The sequence below is a fragment of the Malus domestica genome, chromosome 05, assembly GCF_042453785.1.
Source record: "Malus domestica chromosome 05, GDT2T_hap1".
Classification (NCBI taxonomy): domain Eukaryota; kingdom Viridiplantae; phylum Streptophyta; class Magnoliopsida; order Rosales; family Rosaceae; genus Malus; species Malus domestica.
Window position 1 is genome coordinate 33,440,788 of NC_091665.1, and position 12,903 is coordinate 33,453,690.

The 12,903-nt window shown below is 43.6% G+C and overlaps 1 long non-coding RNA gene across 1 annotated transcript; it reads right to left on the minus strand.

Annotated features, from left to right (window-relative positions):
- Positions 1 to 10,902: 10,902 nt before the first annotated feature.
- LOC114824930 (uncharacterized) lies at positions 10,903 to 11,756 on the minus strand. The gene is made up of 2 exons (XR_003773518.2): positions 11,683 to 11,756; positions 10,903 to 11,579 (listed from the first exon to the last, which is right to left on the minus strand). It is a non-coding gene; the product is annotated as an uncharacterized lncRNA (long non-coding RNA).
- Positions 11,757 to 12,903: the final 1,147 nt, after the last annotated feature.

Here is a 12,903-nt window from a genome sequence, read left to right on the forward strand (position 1 = left end):
GGGAGTTGAATCCCATTGATGAAGCTGCTGTGTTCCCCCTTCCCCTTTTTTCGGATTTTTTGTTTGTTTTTTTTTGTTTTTGTTTTTTTTTCGGTTTTTTTTTTTTTTTGTTGGAGGGGGGGAACTGAAACATTTGAAATTTGAAACTCCTTAATGTTAGAAGTTTGAAGATTCTCCATGTGGGGCTTTCTCATGGTTTGAATTTGAATTTTGAATGTTAATAGCCATGTTGAACTATATATAAAAAGGATAAGTTTCCATTCTTTACCTTACCTTCATTTGCTCATCTTGTAGTGATTTTTGAAGACATAGTGCTTTTTACTTGAGAGGGATTCTAGCATTGCTTTGCTGCACCATCTTCAGGTTGGTAGTCTTCTCCACTACATTGGATGTTTTCCTTTTTGTTGAATTGTTGGAATGTTCATGTATTTTGTGACGAACATAATGAACTGGTTGAGCTGTTCTTCATGCCCTGTGAGCTTCCTTATGTTTTGATCCTTCATGTAGTAATAGAGTTTGTTTCTGTTTGTTGTAGATGTCGGAGTCTGGAAGTCTTAGTGATGAGGGCTCCCCTAGCTCGGGCTCTAGGTTTGAGCCTGCAATGTCGGGGTCTTCATGGCCTTTGTTAGAGTCTTGTACAAAAGAAACGTTGGATGATCCTCACAATTGTCAAACCTTAGCCAATATTGGTTCTTCCTCCATGTTAGTGGGTGAGGGGGTTGTTTGTGACGCCATACCCATATGTCGTTCTGATCCTCACAATTGTCAAACCTTAGCCGAGATTGGTTCTTCCTCCATACGAGTGGGTGAGGGGGTTGTTTGTGATGCCATACCCATATTTCGCTCTGAGTTCACAGCGGACCATTTAGAAAATAACTTGTTAGATAGCGAAAAGCAGCTTGAGGCCCTAAGGCAATCATGTAGTATCCCCCGTAGTGTAGGAATACGTTTGGTGCGTTGTGAAGAATTGCCTTCGGAGCCGCCCAAGGGTCATGTTATGTTCTATACCGAGACATTAGTGACCTTGGGGGTAAATTTACCTTTGCATCCGTGGTTGCAACGAATGCTGGCTTTTATTGGTTATGCACCTGGGCAACTCAACCCTGGTTTCTGGGATACCTTGATCGGGTTTTATATTATTTGAATGGAGTGTGGATTAGGTGAGCCTTCCTTCCATCAATGGCGCTACTGTTATAAGATGCGCCCGGTGAAAGCATGTACTGGTTATGCTGAATGTGCATGTCGGAGCGAGAGAGAGCGTGTTGTCTGTAATAAGAGAAAGTCGTACTGCACATGGAAGAAACGTTGGTGCTTTCTTTATAATGATTGGGAGCATGCTAAGGGTGTCACGCCTGAGCGACGTGTTCCTACTCACTTCCAAACTGTAGGTTGTAATGTATCCATTTTCTCATTATTTGCTATTGTTGTGATTTTCTCTTGCTTCTAAGATTTTTCTTCATGCAGTGACACGAGGCACCATCAAACTCTCCGGACAGGAGCTAGCTGATGTAGAGAAAGTGCTGAGGGTGCCTAAAGAAGATAGATACTTGGGTAAGCTACGTCCCTTGTTTCGAAAGTACGGTTTCCAGCCCTTAGTTTCCGAGTGCCAGAGACGAGCGAGTAAGTTGTATCCTCACTTGATCCTTGTTCTTCCCTTTTTTTTTTATAGATATATAATATGGTATTCCTTACTTTGATTTTCCTTGTTCAGTGGAGAAGGTGGGCAAGAAAGTGGAGACTAGCACCAAGAAACGGAGAGTTCCCATGTTAGTTCCTTCAGAAGACATCCTGTTTCACAAGGAAGCTCGCAAGCATTGAGTGAGACCAATTATTAAAACTAAGTCTCGAGAAGAAGTCATCAAGGTTGCTACCTCGAAGAAAGCTGAAGCTGAGGCCATTGGATGTGCTGCTGCCATAGTTGCCGGGGAAGATAGGCGATTGCTGCCTCCTCTTCCTACTATTAATCCCATCTTTCCTCCAGTTAGGGAACACATTGGGCAGGAAGGTGATCCTAGTTCTAGCAGCAAGGGTAAAGATAAGGAAGAGGTTGACAGTGTCCCTTAGAAGGATTTGAAGGTTGCCATGCGGCCAAAGGACTTTGGGTATATCAACAATTGCCTGGCAGGTTCGATGAGCTCAGAGAACCCTTAGCTAAAGATGAATCGGATTGCGACCGGATGTTGAAACTGTCTTCATATGTGAGTGTTACTTTGTCATTCCCTTGTTTTCTCCTCTTTATTAGCATTATTTTAGTAGTGATGATCGTCTTGTCATGCAGGTCATGGTTGAGTATCACGACAGACTGCGAGAGGCTGAACGGTGCAAGGTGAAATTGGAAGAGAATAAGCAGCTTGTGAATGATGCCAGGAAGACGAGCAAAGCTTTAGCTGAGGCCATCCAAGTCAAGGATCAACATTTTGAAAGTTTGAAGAGGCGGAATAGTGAGAACTTGAGACTCAAGGTACAGTTGGAAGCGACTAAGAAACAGTTGGAGACAACTATGCTCGAGGTTTCCAAGGTTAAAGGGGAGTTGGATAGTGCCTTGGTTGAGGTTTCTGAGCTGAAGAGTAGTATCCCGGCTGAGAAGGAAGCTGCTGTGAATGAGTTCTTGGGTTCCCAAGCCTTTCTCCATGTCCTTATACCTCGCTGTACCCGGGAAGTGCACTTTGAAAAAAGAAAGTGGATGGCTGTCCTTGATCGTTATGATGATGGAAGTGTTCTTCGAAAATACCGTGAAGAAATAGATGAGCATCATCGAAAAGGTGAAACCTTCGACCTTGCAGTTTATTCGAGCAGTGCAGATGAGTCTGGCGATGATGCTAGTGCTGATGAGCAGAGTCATCAGGGTGATGATAAGGTTGGAGATGCAGAAAATGGCGGTAGGACTCAGAGTGATATGATCAGGGGTTCAACCTCAGAGGAGGATGACTAGAAATGCTTTCACTTTCTGCATGTACTCTGCCTGCACTAGTTTGTTGTTTGTATGGCATATGCCATGTTATAAGCTCGAGGGGTTTTTTTTTTTTTTTTTGTATGTTTATGAGTGTTTGCATTATCAAGCAAGTGTTTGTATTATCAAGCTTCAATTGTTTGCCCTATCATTGATGAATGTTTGGCTATGTTTGCATAGATCCTTTGTATAGTCTTGTTGACATATACCTAGATTTTATTTTGTATTGGAAACATGTGCGTTGAAGCTTCAACACTTGAGTGTTTCATTGCTCAGAATGTAAAAGAGTTTAGGGCTGAGTTGGCTAAATCACCTCTTTATTGAATTCATACCAAATGGTCTTTGTTACATAGGATGCCGAACGGCTGTAGCTTAACACTTATACAATGTGAGTCTATTTGTAATAGTACTTCAAGTGGTCAGCATTCCATGGATGGCCAAAGGTCTTGCCGTCTGAGCTTCTGAGCTTGTAGGAGCCAGGGCGGCTAATGCCGACGACCTCGAACGGTCCGTCCCAGTTAGGACTGAGTGTTCCTTCACTCGGGACTCTATCACAGAGTAATCTTTTCTTCAGTACCCAGTCTCCCACTTTAAAAGAGCGAGGTTTGACCCTTGAGTCGTAGTAGTTGGAGATGCGCTGCTTGTAGGCGACATTCCTCAGGTGAGCCTGATTTCTGTGTTCCTCGACTAGATCCAGGTTGAGGGTGAGTTGCTTGTCGTTCTCACTCTGTATGTAGTTCTGGATTCGGTATGTTGCTTGCTTAAGCTCAATCGGGATAACTGCTTCTGTACCAAAAGCAAGTGAGAATGGAGTTTCTCCTGTGGAAGTCCGATATGAAGTGCGATATGACCAAAGAACTTGGGGTACGAATTTTGGCCAACAACCTTTAGCTTTGTCCAAGCTAGTTTTCAGAGTGCGCTTGATTATTTTGTTAACGGCCTCGACTTGTCCGTTAGATTGAGGATGGGCTGGAGAGGCAAAACATAAGTTGATGTTGAACTTAGAGCAGAACATCTTGAACTTCTTGTTGTCGAACTGCCGCCCATTGTCCGTGACTATCGCATTGGGAATGCCGAATCTGCAGAGGATGTTCTTCCATACGAAGTCTTCTATTTTTCCCTTAGTAATGGTTGCCAAGGGTTCTACTTCAGCCCACTTTGTGAAGTAGTCAACTGCAACGATTGCATAGCGGACCTTGCCTTTCCCTGCAGGCATTGGGCCTATCAAATCAAGTCCCCATTGGGCAAAGGGCCAAGGGCTGATCATAGGAGTGAGCGGCTCGGGAGGGGAGTGAGGGATAGTTGCGTAGCGTTGACACTTATCACATGAGCGTGATATTCTGATGGCATCCTGGTGGAGTGTTGGCCAATAGTATCCTTGGCGAAAAGTCTTGTGTGCTAGGGATCGAGACCCAGCATGATCTCCGCAGACTCCTTCATGTATTTCCCGAAGGATAATTTCCGCCTCCGCAGGTGTAAGGCATCTTAGGTATGGCAGGGTAAAACTGTACTTGTAGAGTTGGTCATTAATGATCAGGTATCGGGCAGACTTGTATCGAATCTGCTTAGCTTGGACTTTGTCAATTGGGAGGCTGCCATGAGCAAGGAATTTATAAATTGGGGTGATCCAATTATCTCCTTGCTGTAAATTGCACACTTCCATGACCATGGTGCTTGGTGCTGCCAACAATTCGACATGAATTTTTCTCCCAATCTTGTCTTCCACTGCCGAGGCGAGGCGAGCCAAAACGTCTGCATGACTGTTTGCCGCTCGAGGAACTTGGGTGATTTGGTAGTGGAAGTGCTTGAGCAAAAGTCGCGTTTGCGCAAGATATGCTGCCATGGAGCTATCCTTAGCATCAAAGTTGTTCGTGACTTGGTTGACCACTAATTGGGAGTCACTGAAGTTATCAATTCGTTTAACCCCGAGGTGCTTGGCCAAACGTAAGCCTGCTAGAAGGGCTTCGTATTCGGCCTCATTGTTCGATGCCTTGAATTTGAAACGAATAACATATTCCATCACCACTTTGTCGGGGGTAGTGAGGACTAATCCTGCTCCGCAGCCCTGTTGGTTGGATGAGCCATCAACATACAGACTCCATGCTGGGGTTGTTGATTCTATCTTCTGAGCTTCCGATGGTAATGAAGCTATTGCTTCAGGTGTAGAAGCAATGTCAACAGGATGTGTGAAGTCGGCTATGAAATCTGCTACAGCCTGACCTTTTTCGGCTGGTTTTGGTTGGTAGGAGATGTCAAACTCACCCAATGATATCGCCCATTTGATCATTCACCCAGACGTGTCAGGACTCTGGAGTATCTGTCGAAGAGGGTGATTGGTAAGCACGATAATGGCGTGTGCTTGGAAATAAGGGCGAAGTTTTCGAGCAGACATGACCAATGCTAAAGCTAATTTCTCAATGTTGGAGTATCATGTCTCCGCATCTTGTAGGGCCTTGCTAGCGTAGTAAATAGGCCTTTCGACCCCACTGTCCTTTCGAATAAGAACAGAACTAACTGCTGAAGCCGAAACCGATAGATAGATAATGAGAGTGTCACCAACTTCTAGTTTGGAGAGCAGAGGGGCTTTACTCATGTACTCTTTGAGGTTCCTGAATGCCTTGGCACATTCCTCCGTCCATGTAATGTACTTCTTATTTCCCTTGAGTGCTTTAAAGAAATGAGCACATTTGTCTGTGGCCTTAGAGATGAATCTGGTTAAGGCTGCCACTTTGCCAGTAAAGCTTTGGATGTCTTTTGAAGTTACTGGCTCTTTCATGTCGAGGATTGCTTTGATCTTTTCGGGGTTAGCTTCAATGCCTCGTTGGCTAATCATGAAGCCTAAGAATTTGCCAGAGCCCACACCGAAGGCACATTTGTTGGGGTTCAACCTCATTCGATACCTCTTTAGAATGGTGAAAGTTTCAGATAGGTTGATGATGTGTTGGTCAGCATGTTTGCTCTTGACTAACATATCATCAACGTAAACTTCCATGTTCTTCCCAATCTGTTCGGCGAACATTGAATTGACTAGTCTCTGATAAGTTGCTCCTGCATTCTTTAGGCCGAAAGGCATGACTTTGTAGCAATATAGTCCCCTGTCAGTAGTGAAGGTTGTGTGTTCTTGGTCTGAGGGGTTCATGAGGATTTGGTTGTATCCTAAATAAGCGTCCATGAAGCTCAAGAGCTCACACCCTGCCGTAGAGTCTATAAGTCTATCAATGAGAGGAAGGGGGAAATTATCCTTCGGGCATCCTTTGTTTAGGTCGGTGTAGTCGACACATATTCTCCACAAGACCTTTTGAAGCAGGAGACTTTCCTTGGTCGGATTTTTCTTAACAAGGACAACATTTGCTACCCATGTTGGGTAATTGACTTCACAGACGAAGCCTATGTCCTTGAGTTTTTCAACTTTTGCTTTCATCGCCTTGTATCGTTCAACATCATAAGATCTTCGCTTCTGTTTTACTGGTTTGGTCTTGGGATCAATACTCAAGTGGTGACAAATGATATCGGGAGAGTTGCCCGGCATATCTTTATATGACCAAGCGAAAACCTCAGCGTTCTCTTGCAAAAATGAGATCAGTGACAACCGAATGGGTGGTGACAAAGTAGTGCCAATCTTCACCATGCGGTCTGGATGGTCTTTGGAGATAGAGACCTTCTCTAACTCTTCAGCGGGTTGTGCTTGCTGGGTGAATGAGTCATCTCGAGGGTCGTCGGGTTGACTGTTGCCATCCTGAAGACCCGAGTTGGATTCATCTAGACTGGTCTTTACGACTTGGTTATGTATAGAGAGAGTCTCCTTGGGGACAGACAGGTGTTGTTGTTTGACTGAAGTGTTGTAACATGATCGAGCACTAAGTTGATCTCCCCTGATGTACCCATTGCCGAAAAGGGTTGGAAACTTCATCAACAACATATGTGTGGATACCATGGCCTTGAGATCATTGATGCCTGTGCGCCCAAAGATGACATTGTATGCCGTCGGGCAGTTGACCACTAGGAAGTTAGTGGTAATAGTAGCTGTGTAGGGGCCTGTACCAATGGTGAAGGGTAAGTGTATACTCCCTAAAGGTTGCACGATATTGCCAGAGAAGCTTATCAGAGGAGAAATCGAGCGATCGAGCAAGTGTTCCGCTACATTAAGTGCCTTGAAAGCTTCAGCAAACATGATATTGACTGAAGCACCTGTGTCTATCAGGATTCGTTTCACATCAAAATTTGCTATGTGAGCTTCCACGATCAGCGGGTCATTGTGAGGGTAGATGACACCTCTTTCTTCCTCAGGGTAGAAACATATTGGATCCCAGTTAGGCTTTTGATACTTGCCTCCTCTGATGTCTTCCACGTGAAACACTTGATGGCCAGGTCTCAAAGTTCGTTCACTGCTTTTCATGGCCCTATTGGAAGATTCAGACATGGGTGTGCCGCCGCTTATGGAATATATCACATTCACCTGGCGTTGGTTACGGTTATCCCTTAGAGGGTGAAGGAGAAACTGATCAATTTTTCCTTCACGTGCCAGAGCTTCAATATGGTCACGGAGGATAATGCACTTTTCACTATCATGGCCATTATACCCGTGGTAGCAGCAAAACATTCCCGTGTTCTTCATGGACTTGTAATCTGGCTGTCTTGGCTTTGGCTTTGGTATCAGGTGAGCTATACTAGGGTAGATGGCAACACATGTAGCATTCAAAGAGGTGTATGTCTCATACCTCGGGGTAGGGCCTGTCTTGACACGTGATTGGCCCACTGCGTTGACTGCCTGGGGGCGGGCATTATTGTGACGATATCCTGAGTTATCGCGATAGTGCCCCTTATTCTTTTTATTAAAATGAGATTGGTGAGGATGGAAGTCTTTCCTTTTGCCCTGAGATTGATATGTCTGCTGACTTGGCGAAGCATTAAATGAGGCAGGTGGTGTGCTGCTACCATTTGGAAGGTTGAGGTCTTTTCATTCGGTTGGATCTGGCCTCCACTCCCTACTTGCTGATAAGGGGTGACTGTAGGGGGTTTCCCTTGATATGTCCTTGCCTCGGCGGAGGCATGGTTGTAAGCTTGTGTCATCACCTCAGAGTAAGTCTTCCAAGTGTTGGCATTGATCATGTACTTGAAGAAACAGTCACATAAGCCTGCCGTGAAAGCCTTGAGGGTGGTCTTGTCATCTGCCTCAGCGCAGCGAGAATACTCATGGCTGAAGCGGCCAACGTACTTTCGTAATGACTCGTCCGGCTTCTGGCGAATAGTGTACAAGTCATCTGCGGAATGCAAGCGATCGGTTTGGAAGATGTGTTGAGAGACAAACAGCTTCCTCAACTCTTCAAATGAGTCTACTATCTCAGGTGGAAGACGACAATACCAGTTTAAAGCTCCGCCAGAGAGGGTGGAGGGGAAGAGAAGGCACCGTTCTTCGTCGGTGTGTCCCCGGTATACCATGGTGGACTCAAAGAGGTTAAGGTGTTCAATCGGGTCTTCCTTTCCAGTATAGAGCTGTAAGTCAAGCTTCTGCTTTGTCTTCGCTTGGAGGGGAGTGTTGAGGATCCTTCTTGTGAGAGGGCCAGGCCTGGGTTGGTTCCAATCAGGTATCTCGGCTTGACGTTCAGCCTTCAGCTTGTTTACTTCCTCAAGGAGCTGCATGACAAGGGGGTCCTGAGCGGAGTCGTGCACCACCGAAGTTTTCTTCTTTAAGCCCCCATCGCCTCTTGGAAGTAGGAAAGTTTGATCAAGATAGCGTGATCTTTCTTTGGACTCGCCACACTGACTTCTAGAGTGAGTATGTTGGAATGTTTCCGAGTCCCCAGTACCTTCGTATTCTTCTGGGACTTGTTGCCCATTCTCTAGATTGGCGGCTGGCCTGGGTCGTGGAAGAGGACCGAGTCTTTCAGAAACCCTTGGGTCATGGATCTTCGAGCTTATGTGGATGGGATTCTCTCGACGTTGCTTTAGGAAGTCTCGACAATCGCGATAGACAGCTTTTGATCCTTCCACTCCCTCTGTGAGGAGGTGTTTTCCTCTACTTCTCCTGCTTTGGGTTGAATCAGCTGGGTTGAGAGAAGTCTCATGTTGATTATCACATTGATGTGTAGCTCGATCCCTATCAGGGATGTCCGTGTCGGATATCGGCGACCCTCCGTGTTGGGGGGCATTCAGTTGATTGTTAACCTCAACAGGGGCGACGAGCTTATGTGTTTGAGCCTGCCTAGCCTCGTGAAGCATCTCGAAAAGTTTTTCATATTGTTCCTGGAGGACTTCATTCTTCATTGCTATATTGTTGTTCTGAACCTCCAGCTCATCGACTTTAGCTTGAAGAGTAACTCTATTTCCTTCCTGCTTTCGTTGCTTCATACTAGGTCCAGCGGGGGTGTCATTCTGTGTGATGTGGCTTCTTTCGCTCCCCATGTCGGAGAGAGATGCTTGGCCAAAAGAAAGTGTACGAATGGTGGAAACCAGCTTGACAGAGCTGTAGAGAGTAGGAATAAGTGTGTTTCCTACAGACGGCGCCAAATGTTGATGCACAAAATCAGCGAGGACTTTGGTACAACAGAAAGTGTCAGGTTTTGTGACCTTCGCTTGGTTGCTTCGGTCACTAGTGAGGATAAGTACGTAAATGAATAGAGACAGAGAAGCAACCACAGGATGTACGTGGTTCACCCAGATTGGCTACGTCCACGGAGTAAAGGAGTTCTCATTAATTGTGAAGGGTTTACACAAATACATAGGTTCAAGCTCTGGTTTAGTGAGTTCTAGTGAATAGTTTAGTACAAAATGACATTAGAGATTATTGTGGGAGAATGATCCCTATTTATAGAAGAGAGTTTCTAGTTTTGTTCTAATATTGACACGTGTCGTGTTGTGATTGGCCTCTGATGTTGACACGTGTCGCGCTGTGATTGGCTTCTGATGTCGACACGTGTCGCATTGTGATTGGCCTCCTGGTTGAAGGGAAACTCTTCTGGGTTCTTGATGGTATAACGTTGACCGGTGCTCAGTAGTTTCGGGATTGGTCAAGTATGGTACAAACAATATACATTAAGGTTTTCTATAGAACAGGATGTCTTACCCAGTGCACAAGGCTCCCGCTTTACGCAGGGTCTGGGAGAGGTCAATGTCTCGGCTCAAAACAATGTATATTAATTTCCCTGAAATTTAAGGGATGTGAAATGCAGATGTATGATATTGGGAAGAAGCTGTGGACAACCAAATGAGAAGAACAGGATGTCGTACCCAGTGCACAAGGCTCCCGCTTTACGCAGGATGCAGCAAAAAAATGATTTCTCGGCTGCCTCGGCGTGCTAGAATGAGAGCTCGGAGGCAAGCCCTTCTTTGGGGGGGAGACCCTCGGATTCGTGGACGTGGCGCTGATTCCATTATAGTCGGTTTTTTGTGTATGAAAAACTTGGCAACTTCAGTGTTGAGGCAGAGCACCCAAAGTTTATTGTCTGGGCTAAAAGGTGCTTGGAGAAGGAGAGCGTGTCAAAGTCGCTCCCCGAGAAGGAAAAGGTCTACGATTTCGTCATGCTTTTTAGGAAAAAGCTTGGAATTGAGTAGATTTTGGTGGCAGCCTGGCAAGAAGCTATTGATGATCAGTGTCATTCCAACTTGTTAGGTCGTGTGGTTGTTTTGTCTTTCAAGATTCTGTTGGAATGTATTAAGATATATACTTTAGACTAACAGGAAATCCTAGAACACCATTTTGACAATTATATCTCAGTTTCTAACCTGCAGTAGACGTGGTAGTGATTCAAGAAGATTCTTCTACTACTGGGAGACCAGTATACTCTTATGGTGATAGTCCCAAAAGCGAAGAGTGTTTTTCTTTGTGCGCAGGGAATCCAATATATAAAGCAAGGTTTACACAACTTCCATCTATCGTGGGAGTTAGTTACATACCCTATTGCTTTCAGTCCCAATCGTGGATGAGTCGTGGATGAGTGGGATTAAGTACGTGCTTTAGTTTGAAACACTATGGAGTAACTCCTCAATTATAGGGAATGGTTTTACATGTATACAAAACTCATACTGATTTATAATTAAAACATCCTGACTCATCTTTATCACAACTAGTTGAGTCCAATAAGGATTCTTACAGATTCAACCTGTTTTGGGTTGTTGAATTAGAATAAAAAGGCACTTGACCAATCCTTCTCGAGGTTTAAATACAGCAATGCCCTAACAACACCGAACGACACCCCCCCTCCCCTTTCGATGTTGAATCACCACTAGACAACAATACCCTTAATGGTGCCACAATTACACTCCAATGGTTTTAAAAACAACCAAAAACCCATTTTCAAATAACTCCATTTAACAAAAAAGGACTTAAAACTAAAATTCTTAGGATTTTAAACCACCAATTTAACAACAATCTGATGACGCCACAACAACACTCCAACAACATTCCAACGATACTCCCGACTTCATGATTTGAACCAACACAACTACAATAACAGTTTGATGACGCCACAACGACACTCCAACGATACTCCCCCTTTTATGATTTTGGACCAACACAATCACAACAACAATATGATGATGCCCCAATGATACACCCACTGATTTTGAACCACCTCAGCCGCAACACTTTATTCAAGAAACCCTATCCTTCTTTATTCCCAACCACCACAACCTAATTTCAAATCCAAAAAATGGAATAATTGAGCCAAAGCAAGATGAAAGAGAGAGAGGAAGAAGAAGAATGGATTTGGGAGGTGGAGCAATAAGAAGCTTACCTCCTTCATGGTGTTCAAGATATTTTTCACTGCTCCAAATTTGATTAGTCAAGACGGAGCAACCAAAGAATGAGTCTGAAAATGGATTTGATCAATGAAGGACATGTTGACCAATATAAAGATTAACAAAGGGCAATATGGACTTTTCACAAGTAAAATTGATCAAAAGAACAATTTTTAAAAAGTGTAATCAAAAGTGCAATCAAATTTCAAAACATGTCTATTGTGGCTAATTACCCTGTTATCTTTTGAGATCATAATTGGATCTAGCCTCTAACAAAACCACTAAATAAAAGCTAGTAATGGTAACCCCATAAGTTATATTGGCCAATACGTCCACGAGTGAGACTTAGGGCTGGTTTGGTATTGCTGTGCTTTGAAAAAAAGCTGTTGTGAGAATAAGCGGTTGTGCTGTGAGAATAAGTGGCTGTGAAATAAATCAGCAGAGTGTTTGGTAAACTTTTTTGTAAAAGTGCTTTTGGAAAAAAAAGTAGTCTGATAGTGAGTCTTTTCATTAAAGGAGCACTGTAGCTCTGTGTGCTTTGAAAAAAAGCCAGTTTTCTAAAGCTGCAAATAGTAGCTTCAGCTTTTTCTTTTGATTTCAGCTTATTCTCACAGCAGCTTCCAAAATAAGCTTTTTTTTTTCAGTTTACCAAACACCTAAAACCTTCACAGTTTTTTTTCATATGTGCTTTTTTTTTAAGCACCTCACTCCCAAACCCAACCTTATTACTATAAAAGTGGTCAAGAGTGACAGTAACCCATATGCGCGATAAATTTATACTTATGGTCGTGGTCAAATCTGCTCCATGTCGAAGCTCCTTACCGAACTTGACTTTCTCGTGCTATTAATTGTAAAAACTTTTGTTATTATTATGATGTGATTGTTATCATTGGCCTTTAATGGGCCAGAGACCTATCCGTTGATTGGTTAATATGGTTTAGGAGTGTGATTTCATCAATAAAATATAAATATACAGTTTTTCTAGCATTACTTTATAAAAAACCTATGCCAAGTTATGAGTAAAAGAGTAATGCTAGAGAGACTAAATTTGTAGATAAAATTTGTAAACCACATAACATGAAAGTTGATGATTGAATTATTACTTAAGCCTTGAGAAATATGTTTATTTCCTATTGGTGACATATCATTCAGTTTGCAAATTTTGTCTACAAATTTAATCTCCTTATGATTACCTTAAGTAAAATAACTCAAAAGAA